Source organism: Dreissena polymorpha, chromosome 11, assembly GCF_020536995.1.
Source record: "Dreissena polymorpha isolate Duluth1 chromosome 11, UMN_Dpol_1.0, whole genome shotgun sequence".
Lineage (NCBI taxonomy): Eukaryota > Metazoa > Mollusca > Bivalvia > Myida > Dreissenidae > Dreissena > Dreissena polymorpha.
In genome coordinates, this window is record NC_068365.1 from 68,529,602 (window position 1) to 68,544,040 (window position 14,439).

Here is a 14,439-nt window from a genome sequence, read left to right on the forward strand (position 1 = left end):
TTTTACAGCAGAGATTCCAAATCTGACCTGTAAATGAGCCCCATATTTACTGCTGGTGCTATGTTACCTTTTCCCATTTGATCATTCTTAAGTATTGGTCTTGTAATGCTGCTACTGCTACTGCTACTGCTACTACTACTACTACATCTACTACTACTACTACTACTACTACTACTTCTACTACTACTACTGCTACTACTACTACTTCTACTACTACTACCACTACTACTACTACTACTACTACTACTACTACTACTACTACTACTACTACTACTAGTACTACTACTACTAGTACTATTACCACCACTACCACCACCACCACCACCACGTCTACTATTACTACTTCTACTACTACTGCCACTACTACTACTACTTTTACCACTACTACTACTACTACTACTACTACTACTACTACTACCACTACTACTACTACTACTACTTCTACTACTACTTCTACTACTACTACTACTTCTACTACTACTACTACTACTACTACTACTACTACTACTACAACTACTATTACTACTACTACTACTACTACTACTACTACTACTACTACACCACCACCACCACCACCACCACCATTCATAGTGACAAAAAACGTATTCACACAATGGCTGCTACTACAACTTATAGCCCATATAGGGGGGCATGCATGTTTTACAAACAGCCCTTGTTTCTATGGGATTTTAACCACAACTGTTCATGTTTATCTCCGACACATATTTTTAGGTCACCTGTCATGAAGTGACACGGTGAGCTTATGTGATCGTGTGATGTCCGTGTCCGTTGTGCGTGCCTGCGTGTGTCCGTGCGTCCGTCCGTCAACAATTTGTTTGTGTAGACAGTAGAGGTCACAGTTTGCATCCAATCTTGATGAAATTTGGTCAAAATGTTTACATTTGTATCTTGATGAAATCCGGTTTGGGATTGTATTTGGGTCATCTGGGGTCAAAAACAAGGTCACTAGGTCAAATAATAGAACAACATTCTGTAGACAATAGAGGTCACAGTTTTCATCCAATCTTTATGAAATTTGGTCAGAAAGTTTATCTTGATGAAATCTGGGTGGGGATTTTATTTGGGTCATCTGGGGTCAAAAACTAGGTCACTAGGTCAAATAATAGAAAAACCTTGTGTAGACATTAGAGATCACAGTTTTCATCCAACCTTTATGAAATTTGGTCAGAATTCTTGATGAAATCTGGGTGGGATTGTATTTGGGTCATCTGGGGTAAAAATCTAGGTCAAATAAATAGAAAAACCTTGTGTTGACAATAGAGGTCACAGTTTTCATCCAATATTTATGAACTGTGGTCAGAATGTTTATCTTGATGAAATCTGGATTGGGATTGTATTTGGGTCATCTAGAGTCAGGAACTAGGTCACTAGGTCAAATCATAGAAAAACATTGTGTAGACAATAGAGGTCATAGTTTTCATCTGATCTTAATGAGTCAGGTGAGCGATTCAGGGCCATCATGGCCCTCTTGTTTATAAAATGCATTTCAAAAGGAAACATAATACCCTTTATTACTCAGAGCTCCAGATAAGGATTTGTTAAATAAGTAACGGTACTCCCACTGACAGAAAGAAATGAAGTAACGCTGAAAATCAATTAGTACCTGTACTTCCATATCTAAAAGTACAGGTAGTACTGTACTACATGTACCTGTGTTCTTGGATATCTAAGGGCGTATAACTGACTTTACAGTAACATTTGCAGCAAATATAATAAATATATTTCGTTTCTTAAACAATAATTAGGTTTTCCATTCTGAATTATGATCCAAATACACTTACACATTACAACTCATGACTAAAAACTATTTCTTTATTTTTCGTTGACAAGAAAACACAAGCCAACTAGTAAGCTAATTAAATGAACACTAACGCCACTGCCTCATCTCAAAAGAATCATTGCTTTTCTAGTTTAGCAGTTAAGTGTCAAAGTTGGCATAGCAAATTCCACAATTTAACCGTGAAACGTCTTCTGTTTTCTAGGTGACATGCCAATCATATTTGGGTTTGCAATCTTCCAAAGTTTTTGTTTGGATCCGTTTCCCATCCATCGTGTTTTCTTTTTAGCCACCGATGCAATCAAATCGTTAAATATCGGGGCGACAATATCTTTTTCTGGGTTTACAGATTTAATGTCAGGATGGTTAGATGACAGTATGTAGCCATTATATGACAACAAAGTGTTTTTTTGAACCGCTTTTGGTTTATCCGGCCCTTGGGCACACCTTTAAATGGCATAGCCCCTTGAAAGCAGAATACAGAATAAAATATGTTTCCCTTAGGTGGCAATATACAGTGTTTAAGTCTCGGCCAATCTCGTACACAAGCAGGAGTGAACCAATGTCTGAAAACTGGTCACCTTGCAAATCAGAAAATAAACCTAGCACATTTCCAAAATGGTTGAAAGTGTTTTTTCTGAAAAATCAAGAACATTCAATCAAATGAGTTGAGGAAAAATGATATAGTATTGATTATTTTAAACGAAATCATCAGAATTATGTGTGTTTCCGAGCCTTTTTAAGCCCGTGTCACATATAAACTGCCACTTTCCGTCAGACGCAAGGTGCATGAAAACAATGTTTTTTCCATAGATAACTTACCAAGTACTAAACTGCTATGGAGAAAATTGGGGGTCAAAGGGTTAGATTTTTTGTAATAGTTCAATGTCCATACGCCAAATTTTCAACAGAAATACTGTCCGGAGCCAGCATTGCACCTGTTTTCGAATTGCATTAATTCTACTTCCTGTATGCAGCTTTAGTTACAATACCAATGTTTTGGTAAGTTACAAACATCCAAGAAAAATCACCACAACTCAAGCCTGACATTCATTATTATTTAGACACTCAAAAAGAGCTTACTTAATCAATGTTCTCTTTATTTACAAATTTGACCGGGGCCAACTCGCATTGGTGGCTACAAAGTTTGTTGTGTGCAGCCTTATGTACGCGAAATGTGATATGCTCCATGATGTGATTTATTGCGAGCTTTGAAGTTAAATAGATATATTACTCTGAGTTAAATTGTTTCTTATTTGATTGGGGTATGTACCTTATATTTAAACGTTTGAAGCATCCTCATAGTATCGCAGATCACATGTTAATAATGATTAATTCTTGATACGTTCAGGTTACACGAGTTTGAAGAAGTACAGGTTGCGTTTAGCAAGATGTGGAACCTTTCAGTGGTTATGGAAGCCGCGCCAAGAGAATCAAGGATGCAGAGCAAGGTTTGTGCTTTCAAAGAATCCTATATGTTATGTTAGCATGTTTTTGTAACATTATAACTTACACAATACTTGCAGTAGCATAAACTGTTGCGTTTCGTCACAGAAATTACTTTAAACGAGAAACATAATAAATTGCATTTTTAACTTAATGTAAATAAATTTACAAAAAGCTGTCTCAGTAGAAATTTAAGTTAAGAACAGAAAGTATGTGATATAAATGATCATGCCCGGCTTAGCTCTGCTGTAATTGTTTGTCTAAATATAACGTCATTTGGAAATGCTGTGATTGTATTGAGTCACTGAAACATAGATAGCACAAACCGATTATGTTATACGATACATTTCAGAAAATTGTTTTAGCGTTATATGTTAATGATTGCCGTAAAAACCAATGGTTCATATTTCATATTTTGTTATGGCCCCCTTCGAAGAAAAGGGGGTATATTGCTTTGCACATGTCGGTCTGTCAGTCTCTGTCCACCAGGTGGTTTCCGGATGATAACTCAAGAACGCTTGGGCCTAGGATCATGAAACTTCATAGGTACATTGATCATGACTTGCAGATGACCCCTATTGATTTTGAGGTTACTAGGTCAAAGGTCAAGGCCATAGTGACCCGAAATAGTAAAATGGTTTCCTGATGATAACTCAAGAACGCTTGGGCCTAGGATCATGAAACTTCATAGGTACATTTATCATGACTTGCAGATGACCCCTTTTGACTTTCAGGTCACTAGGTCAAAGGTCAAGGTCACAGTGACCCGAAGTAGTAAAATGGTTTCCGGATGATAACTGAAGAACGCTTAGGCCTAGGATCATGAAACTTGATAGGTAGATTGATCATGACTCGCAGATGACTCCTATTGATTTTCAGGTCACTAGGTCAAAGGTCAAGGTCACAGTGACCCAAAATAGTAAAATGGTTTCCAGATGATAACTCAAGAACGCTTATGGCTAGGATCATGACACTTCGTAGGTAGATTGATAATTGCTGGCAGGTGACCCCTATTGATTTTGAGGTCACTAGGTCAAAGGTCAAGGTCACGGTGACCCGAAATAGTAAAATGGTTTCTGGATGATAACTCAAGAATGCTAATGGCTACGATCATGAAACTTCATAGGTACATTGATCATGACTTGCAGATAACCCCTATTGATTTTGAGGTCACTAGGTCAAAGGTCAAGGTCATGGTGACCCGAAATAGTAAAATGGTTTCCGGATGATAACTGAAGAACGCTTATGCTTAGGATCATGAAACTTCATAGGTAAATTGATCATGACTCGCAGATGACACCTATCGATTTTGAGGTCACTAGGTCAAAGGTCAAGTTCACGGTGATTTGAAATAGTAAAATGGTTTCCGGATGATAACTGAAGAACACTTATACCTAGGATCATGAAACTTGATAGGTAGATTGATCATGACTGGCAGATGACCCCTATTTGATTTTCAGGTCACTAGTTCAAAGGCCAAGGTCACGGTGACCTGAAATAGTAAAATGATTTCCGGATGATAACTCAAGAACGCTTATCGCTAGAATCATGGAACTTCATAGGTACATTGATCATGACTGGCAGATGACCCTTATTGATTTTCAGGTCACTAGGTCAAAGGTCAAGGTCACAGTGACAAAAAACATTCACACAATGGCTGTCACTACAACGGAGAGCCCATATGGGGGGCATGCATGTTTTACAAACAGCCCTTGTAAAAACCAATGGTTCATATTTCATATTTTGTTAAATAACAACTACATTCTTCTCAGGGGAGCATCAACAAATATAATTGCCACAATAAACCACGCTCGAGTGTCATTTGTTCCAAAGGAAACTAAATATGTATATAATACATACCTTACTATATACATGTATAGTAACAAATTTGTACAGTTTGTCATACATGTACCTTTATCACCGTTGCGGGGTCATTATAAATATTTGGCCCTAAGGTCGATTATTTATAATCGGCCCTCAGAATATGTGCGTGTGACGTTAAACTGGAAAAAAATTGCGTCCACATTCAGCCTTAGCCACAAATCAACGAAATAATCAATCATTATTAGATTATTAAATGACAGGTAGCACACAATTGGGATAATACAAATATCGATTGAAACTAAAGCTGTGCTTCACACTAGATTGATGCCTTTATTTAAGCTTTAACAGGATTCACCAAACAGCAAAATTAAAAAAATAAAAGACACAATTATCTCTATGACAACTTTAATCCGATGCTTACAATAATTAAATGACAACGATGTGCAATCCGTTTTTTGTATTCTATTCGTTTATCTATATTTATTTTGAATCATACTTTTTTAAAGGGATCTTTTCACGTTTTTGTAAATTGACAAAATTGCAAAAAGTTGTTTCAGATTCGCAAATTTTTGTTTTAGTTATGATATGTGTAAGGAAACAGTATTACTTAACATTTACCATGGTCAAATATAGCCATTATATGCATCTTTTGACGATTTTAAAACCTAAAAATTATGAAGCGTTGCAACGCGAAACATTGAATAATTTGGAAAGTTCTGTTGTTGTCGTTAACTTTTGTTAAACTACGAAGATTGCGTATATGAGGTATACAATACACTACTTCGTATACTCGGATGAATAGCCGAGAAGGCTAAAGCGATTTTACGTCAGGACCTCGGCAGGACTCCAGGGGTCACTGGTTCGAAACCTGCTCCAGGCAATGTTTTTTCTTTTTAAATTTTATTCTTGAGTTTTTACTGGAGCTTTTACGATCCAATGTTTACATTTATGAATATAAAGCATTTAATGAATAACTTCAAAACATACCAAAATCTGTGAAAAGGCCCCTTTAAACGATTGTAGCGAATGCTACCCACTGTCACCAAAAACACGATTTATAAAATTGAATTACTTGTCGGCGCGATTACAAGAATTTTATCAAAGCTTCCAATTGTGCACGACAAATGCACAATCCGAAATACGTTTTTGTTTTCGTTCGATGCTCCAAAATATTCTATATAAACTTTCCACGTCCCAATAGTTTCGTCACAGAAATTACGTCACAGAAATACGTAACAAAACAAAGATAAACAAAACAAAGTACGGTATATATTAAAGACGTTAATACGGGCCGTTATGCTCCCTGCGGGCCGATAATCACTGCCCGCCCCGGCTCAGCCGTGTATTATCCTCTAAATATTTCTTTTTTACGAATACACTAGCGAAACACTTTAATACTAAATAATTATGTATTTATTCTACAACATAAGAAATTAATGCATTGTGATTTTCAACAATCTGATTCAAATATATATTGGATATGATTATCCATAAAAGCCAATGACAGGCAAGTCACTTTGATCAAGTGGACCATGTAATTAACTGGTGTGTTCTTTTATATAAATTGATATTAACTTGTAATTATATTTTCATCAAAATTTCGAATCGTATAAATAGAGTTTCTAGTATATAATTTTTGCTAATCATGGTACATGTTTTTTATTAGGAAAGCGATATTGGTGTCAGAAGAGCGTCGAACAAAAAGCATCATCAAAACCTTCAATCAATCATGCAGGTATATCATTAGCATTTGTTTGAAAATTAGTTGTTTGTATTGTAAGGTTATACTGAACATAAGGAATACAGAACACGTTCTCAGAGATACGGGCAAACTGACTGAGAGACACACAAATTGTTGACCACACAGAAATGTAAAAATAGACAGACAAGAAAGCCACATATATACATGAGGCGCGCTCTGTGAAAACGGGGCTTAAGGCATGTGCCTAAAATATCGTCCCACAATAGCGAGTCAGTACCGGCCTGTGTATTCCGCACAGACCTGTGAAGTCCGCACAGGCTGATTAGGGACGACACTTTCCGCTTTTTAGTTTACTTCTCTTTTAAAAGAATACTCTTCAGAAAAAAATCCACTTTCGGCGGAAAGTATCGTCCCTGATCAGCCTATGATGACTGCATAGGCTAATCTGAAGTTAAGAATACAGACAGGCATCGTTGAAGAAGTAAGTCAGTCTTTCTTTGGACAGGCATAGCGGAACAGACAGACAGACAAATATATAGATAGACAGCCTAGACACAAGGAGTGACTGATATACTTTCTGACTGGCTAACTGAAACAACGACTGGCAGGCCTGCGAACCGACAGGTCGGTCTCCAACTCACAATCAGGCAACCTGGGCATCCACATTAACATAAACGGAGCAAATTACAATTTTAAATAAGACTTCAGCCTATTGTTTTGAATCATATCTGATTTATATCTATCAGCGCGCGTATGGATTTATCAGTTCTCGTATACATGTTTGTCGATTTAATATACTTACATGCTTAAAGCTATTTTATATTAAGTACTATCAAAATATTTGGTTTTGAAATATTTCATCTGCTGCATGTTTGATAAAAACGATAAAATAAGATGTACTAGTAAAGACTAAAGAGTTATCAACAGGAACACGTAAGTAATTTATATAAAATTAAACAAATAATATAGGCAATGTGTATCGAAAATATTGCAAAACTATGCTCAATATATACGTTCAAATGATCAAAACTAATTGAAAGTAATATCATATATGCATATTTAGATTCCAGAGCATTTCGCAGAATTGTCTATTCGGATGTTTGACGCACTTGACGACAGTGGAGCTGGGAAGGAAACTGTATTGGAGCGGAGGAGAACTTACTTGCGGAGGGAGCAAATGAGGAAAATACATCATCAACTCCGAGGAAATAACCTTGAGTGTTTTCATTTCGGGAGCCAGTCGGAAGGGACCACAACTCCCAGTCTCCAGTCTGATATTGATTTTCTATATAGTAACCACATAATCAATATCATGACCATCTGGGAAGACTGGAAGGCTGGGATGGATAACCTTCTGATGCTCCACGACAACATCACTCCACCTCAACAGTACTTGCTACAAGTCATCCATACCGACACACCAGAACCAGTGACCAGTCTGACCGATGACAAGTTCGTAAGGAAAGATTCTGGGCAAATACTGTTCAGCGCTGAAAGATGGAAACAGCACGTCGATGAAAGATGGAAACAGCACGTCGAGTATGAGAATAGGGCTAAAGGACCTTGGGAGGCAACTAAAAATGGACCTTCTGTGAGTTTTTCGCCTAACTGGGATATTGTACATGCATGGCATGTACGCAAACCTCTTCCTGAAATACAGCACTGGATAGACAGATGTAGAGGTAAACAATGGCCACCTGTTCAGCTTCTCGAGGCTGCACGGATAGCTCCGTGTTTCCTGGTACCAGCAGGACATCCAGACAGCACTTACAAGCGTGAAGAATGGCGACTGTCTCCAAACCTGATAGAACGAATGTTGATGTTTAGCTTCAATATGACTCAAATAAAATGTTACATTGTTTTAAAACTAATCAAAAAATCATTATTTGCTAACATTGTGGGGGATGCTATTACAAGCTTTCATTGTAAAACTATAATGTTTTTCACCATAGAAAGAACACATCCTTGTCTGTGGTGTGAACACAACCTTATGTTTGTACTTTTGCTCTGTTTACACGTATTAAAGCGATGGCTGAGATTGGGAAGGCTTCCGCATTATATCATAGAAGGTGTGAACTTGTTCGATGGGAAACTCTCAAAGTTGCTGCAGAAACGCCTTTTAGTGTATATAGACTCGTTGTTAAGGAATAACTTACAAGATGTTTTTTGTATTGGTATAGATAATATAAGTTGTCGGTTACAAGCGTGTAGTATGCGGCATACTGTACAGGCTGGAGAACTCAGAGGTGTATTATTACATAACAGCATCAGATTACTGCTGAAGTGTGAGTACTTGGAACAATTGAACAAGGCGTTAACATCTATCAAGCATAAACAGATCAGTTCTCAAACAACCTTCGACCATAATTTAAAATGTGTAATACGCAATTGTTTTGAATGTTTTGAAAACTCAACAAATACCATGTCAAAAACTGCTGCTCTTGAATTGATTAAACACTTTCATGCGTTACAAATTTCAATTCAATCATCTTACTATTTGCGACTACACAACGTTCTTGACAGCGAAAATATAAGGCTTGTCCGATATTCCTTAAATTCGGATGTAGCTTCTAGTCGCTTAAAGTTTGCTTCTATGCTATACTGCAGTGGTCATCTTCAAGCGGCAGTTCGAGTGTTGGAGGATGTGGAGAGGAGGTATCACAGCAAGGTCAAGGCTCTGTGTGCATTAAGAAGACTAGAGGGAGACGGGGATCTGAATGTGTTTGCTAATATGTTAGCAGGTAACAAAGAAGAGGGATTTAGTGAACTGCCATTCGTATCCTGTGTCAGATTTATAAGGCAAGAATCGTATTGCACTCCTGCCATATTATTGTTTGAAATGAATCGCAATAACACCGAAGAGGAAGTGGCACAGAGAGATTACACTGAAAAACATTGGATGGGCAGTGCTGAGGTGGATGCTCTTCCGTTCCTACACTATCTACAATATCTCACGTATGATGGACTCGGTGAACGTGACAAACAGCTTCATGCTTTGGGAGTCCTCGAGGCTTATATAAATATAAGAAATCAACTCAACATATATCACCAAGAGACAGCACTGAACTTGCTCGGGCATTGTTACGAAATGGAAGGAGACTATGCAGGAGCGTTACATTACTACGAGTTGTCGTTGCGTTGTCGTCGTACAAACAACGCCGCTAACTGGCACGTCCTGCGTATTATACGTCTCATAAGTGGTTAAAAGAACAATATAACAATGTAACGACATTAAACAAATAACTATAAACCTATGTTTAATATAAGATATTTGTGACCAGTTAGTTAGTCTCGATTATGTAATTTAATGATATGTACATGTATTATAAACTGTAAGAAGAGGCAATGTATTTGTTTGTTTCAAAATATTAACATCACTACATTGTACACTCTGAATTGGTGTGTTGAATACTCACTTATTTCTGTCAAATACGCATGATGATGTGTAAATTGTTATATGCACGTGCTCTTATATTTTTTGTTATGAATCTTTTGGACGCACTTTAGAATCAGAAGTTATAATCAACCACTACGACTATACATATAATTCATATATTTACCTTCACATGGAATATACACGTGTGTCCAGCAAGGTCAATAAGCCATTTTACGGTTCAAATTGTAAATAAATCGTTTTACAAATGAATAAAAAATAAAGATATACGCTACATACAATCTTCCTCAATTGCGCAGGAATTGGATGGAGAATATAAAGATTTGATACATAAATGTGTTACTGCATTGAATAATGAACATATATGAATAGAGCTTGTTTGCTATGAATACATTTGTAAATTTAAATTAATGCTTTTGTGTATACTGTATTACCCGAGCACGAAATGCTTATGCTAACCTTTTTGTAGTTCTTTGCAAAGTAAATCTTTAATATAGTACTTGAACACAATGCAATACCAAGTTTAACAAAGTCCATATTTTTATTCACTCATTTACACTTGATGTGCGTAGAAATGTGCACTCAAGAAGTGATAAAACCCATCCCTTATCAATGGTTTATAACCTCAGAACAGACAATGCATGATTGACTAACGTATCGCCAATCAGCACTATGTATTCCTTTCCAACCGAGAAGACAATAACATCGAAATGCATTTATTCTCACTTTTATGCCCCCCTTCGAAGAAGAAGGGGTATATTGCTTTGTACATGTTGGTCGGTCGGTCTCTCGGTCGGTCGATCCCATTACCTCCTGGTCGCAGGGCGGACACCATATCCATAGCGTCACGGAGGGGATCAAACCAGTTACCTTCTGGTCGCTAGGCGGACACCATATCCATAGCGTCACGGAGGGGATCGAACCAGTTACCTTCTGGTCGCAGGGCGGACACCATATCCATAGCGTCACGGAGTGGATCGATCCCGTTACCTCCTGGTCGCAGGGCGGACACCATATCCATAGCGTCACGGAGGGGATCGAACCAGTTACCTCCTGGTCGCAGGGCGGACACCATATCCATAGCGTCAAGGAGGGGATCGATCCCGTTACTCCTGGTCGCAGGGCGGACACCATATCCATAGCGTCACGGATACATTTTTGAAACTTGTTTATAAAAGTCCTTCCATATAGTAGACAATTTGTTGCTGTGTTAGATAGTCGATTTATGTTCACGAATGATCAGAGAAATTAATACACAAGTTTCGCTGTCTTGAGTGAAAACATGATTGAGTGAATTAATTAAGTTATGGTTATGGGGGATCATATGCGCGTAAATGTTTACATTATTTGTTAATTAAGTTACAGGTTTTGTATGCATTTACATAATCTTGGAATTAATATACTGTGACTGATGATCAGAAGAAATAGATTATCACATGACAACAACAAAGTTAGTTTTAGCTTATGCTTTTTCATCGTTTGTTAAGCTTTTAACAGGGTTTAACGGGAGAAATGTACGCGAAAAATAACGTCATGACGTAGGTACCGGTTACAAATTATTGAAATTGTTCATACTTATATTTTCTCTGTTTGAAACATTGATTTAACAGTTGTTTATCACTGACGTGTTCTCATAAACCGTATAAAAGCATATAATAAATCCAATTTATATTTAACTGGCATTAGTTTTTATAGACGTCACTGACATTTCTTCGATTAAAAACTGTTCATTTTTAACAAAGCACATTTGTTAAGGTCACCATGGAACAAGCTAACACTACACTTGCACGAGTTGCGAGCGAATTTTTAAATGCTATATAAGCACTCTATATGATGTACTTAACATGATTAAATTATATTTAAGAATCGGGATGCATTTTGCTAGCTTTCCATATGTGCCGACCGTCGTGTATTTGTTGGCGTAAGATGCTCGTTTCATATTCGGTTTCATATTCGTCAAAAGGCACAAACATTATTTTGCACGCCTTACACACTCTTCATTTAACGAGTGAAAACAAACAGAGAGTTAAAGATACGCGCAATTCAATTTAACGTGCAATAGTCATAAATATGAATATGTGTTAAAATGTAGTTTGTTTTCAGATATGGTTTTAGCGTGTCAACTAATACAACATATGCAACGAAACATTACTTTCCCACTGACGGAATTCGGGACCCACTGCATTTTAATGAGCATTTAGCCGCGCTCTGGGAAAATGAAGCATAATGCATGTGCGTGAAGTGTCGTCCCATATTAGCCTGTGAAGTCCGCACATTTTAATCAGTGAAGACACTTCCCGCTTATACATTAAACACTGGACTATACAGCCTAATATGGTTCGATACTTTACGCACATGCATTAAACCCCGTTTTCCCAAAGCGTTGCTTAATTGTATTAAATAAGTCTATATAAATCGTCAGATTCATATTAGCAAACAGGTATGGAAGCTTTCTTGTGTGAACTACTCTTTGAAAAAAGATTCATTGAATCATGAGCCTCGCTCTGTGAAAATATAGTTAAACATATGTGCGTTTAGTGTCGTGCCTGATTATCATGTGCAGCCCAGAAAGGCTAATCAGGGATGACACTTTCCGCCTAAACTAGATTTTCGTTAAGAAGAGGCGTTCTTTAAAAAAAAATATACCATAAGAGCCGACAGTGTCGTCCCTGATATGCATATGCCGACTGTACAGGATGATCTGGTACGACACTTCACGCACAGGTATTGAGCCCGTTGTTTCAGAGCGAGGTTCAATTAGTTACAAAATCAGCATATTTAATAATAGTCGTAAAGACATGTGTTTGTACTAGTATTTAATTGACTAGATGCACACTAAAAACATGACTTAACAGTATTTTTTTTTACAAAATATGAAATATTCACAGGGGATGACAAACATGAGAAAAATGCAATATTAATACACATAAAATGTACATTTAAAATGAAACACATCGACATATAAGACGACTATGTAATTTGTGTATGGTATGTGCATTTAAACATAGAAATTTAAGGCATTTTAACACTTTTGTTGGATGAGATTTCGCATTGAAAGTGTTTTGAAATTCAATCAAAACAACACCTTTATGGATATATTTACACATTTAACGAACTGAAACTGATCAGATGAGCATCTTTTTGGGAAAACTGGGCTTTCTGCATGTGCGTCAAGTGTCGTCCCAGATGAGCCTGGGCAGTCCGCACAGGCCAATGAGGGACGACACTTTACGCATGTACTGCTTTTTCGCTAAACAAAGACGTTCGTTGAACCTAAAATACTATACACGCGGAAAGTCCACCCTCTCTGATAAGCCTGTGCGAACTACACAGGCTTATCTGGGATGACATTTTACTCATTTTCATTAAGCCCATTTTTCCCAGAACGAGGCTTAAATCTGCCATTGGACGTTGCCAACCAAGAAGGAAATCATCCGCAAACTAAATTCCAATGTAGAATGTATTATAGAACATCTACAGAATACTAGTAATTTAAGACCAGGTTGTCAACATGTATTAATGGGAAAGTAAAACAATGTATTTTACTCAAATCTTATTAAATGAATATTAACATAAATTATTTAACATAAAAACAACAAAATAATAACTGCTCGCATTCTGCACACGAGTAAAAACGTGCATTGGGAAAAACGAAAAACAAAACGATAGAGCTACGACAAAAATGAATATATGAAAACAGTATCGTGCCTTAATGAAATGCACATAAGGCGGGTAACTAAGATTAATGCTATCTTATAAAAATCAGATACACTATTCGTCGTAAAATCCCCGCAAGCTCACGCACGTGAATAACAACGTTAAAAGTCTTGGCAAACGACTTTGCGGAAGAAAAAAACAATCCGACAGGCAACCCCACGTACGGATTGTGTCATTTCCAGTGCGGCGTCCGCTTAACGCTGCCAAAGGCTGTACATCCTCTGCATCTCATCGCACGTGTAGGAGGCGTAGCTCGGCACGCAGTACTCGTAACGGTCGCTCAGGAGGAAATTTCCGCCGCCGGAAAACCTGATGCAGCAAAGCGGCGAGTTCGATCCGTACTCCGTATCGCGCGCGCAGCAGGAGTCTCGGTAGAAACCGCAGATCTGTCCCAGCTTGAAGCAGTTTTTGTTATGGAAGTCGCGGTCAGCAAGAGCCGGTTCCGATTCTTTGCCTTGTGATAGTGGCGGCTTATTTTCCACGCCGACTCGTTCGGGATTTACTATTGCGTTCCGGTTGTCCGGACTTCCGTTGCGCTGCTGTCTTATCTTCACGACG

At 37.7% G+C, this 14,439-nt stretch overlaps 1 protein-coding gene and 1 long non-coding RNA gene across 2 annotated transcripts in view; both read left to right on the forward strand.

The window, feature by feature from the left end:
• LOC127850633 (uncharacterized) overlaps positions 1–10,571 on the forward strand; it is a 178,696-nt gene extending 168,125 nt beyond the window's left edge. The window contains exon 2 of the long non-coding RNA XR_008035382.1: positions 10,364–10,571. This is a non-coding gene — a long non-coding RNA (uncharacterized LOC127850633). The remainder of the gene's footprint in view (positions 1–10,363) is intronic.
• Positions 1–14,439, forward strand: part of LOC127849915 (uncharacterized) — a 756,865-nt gene that overhangs the window by 522,092 nt on the left and 220,334 nt on the right. The gene's annotated exons all lie outside the window — the stretch shown is intronic.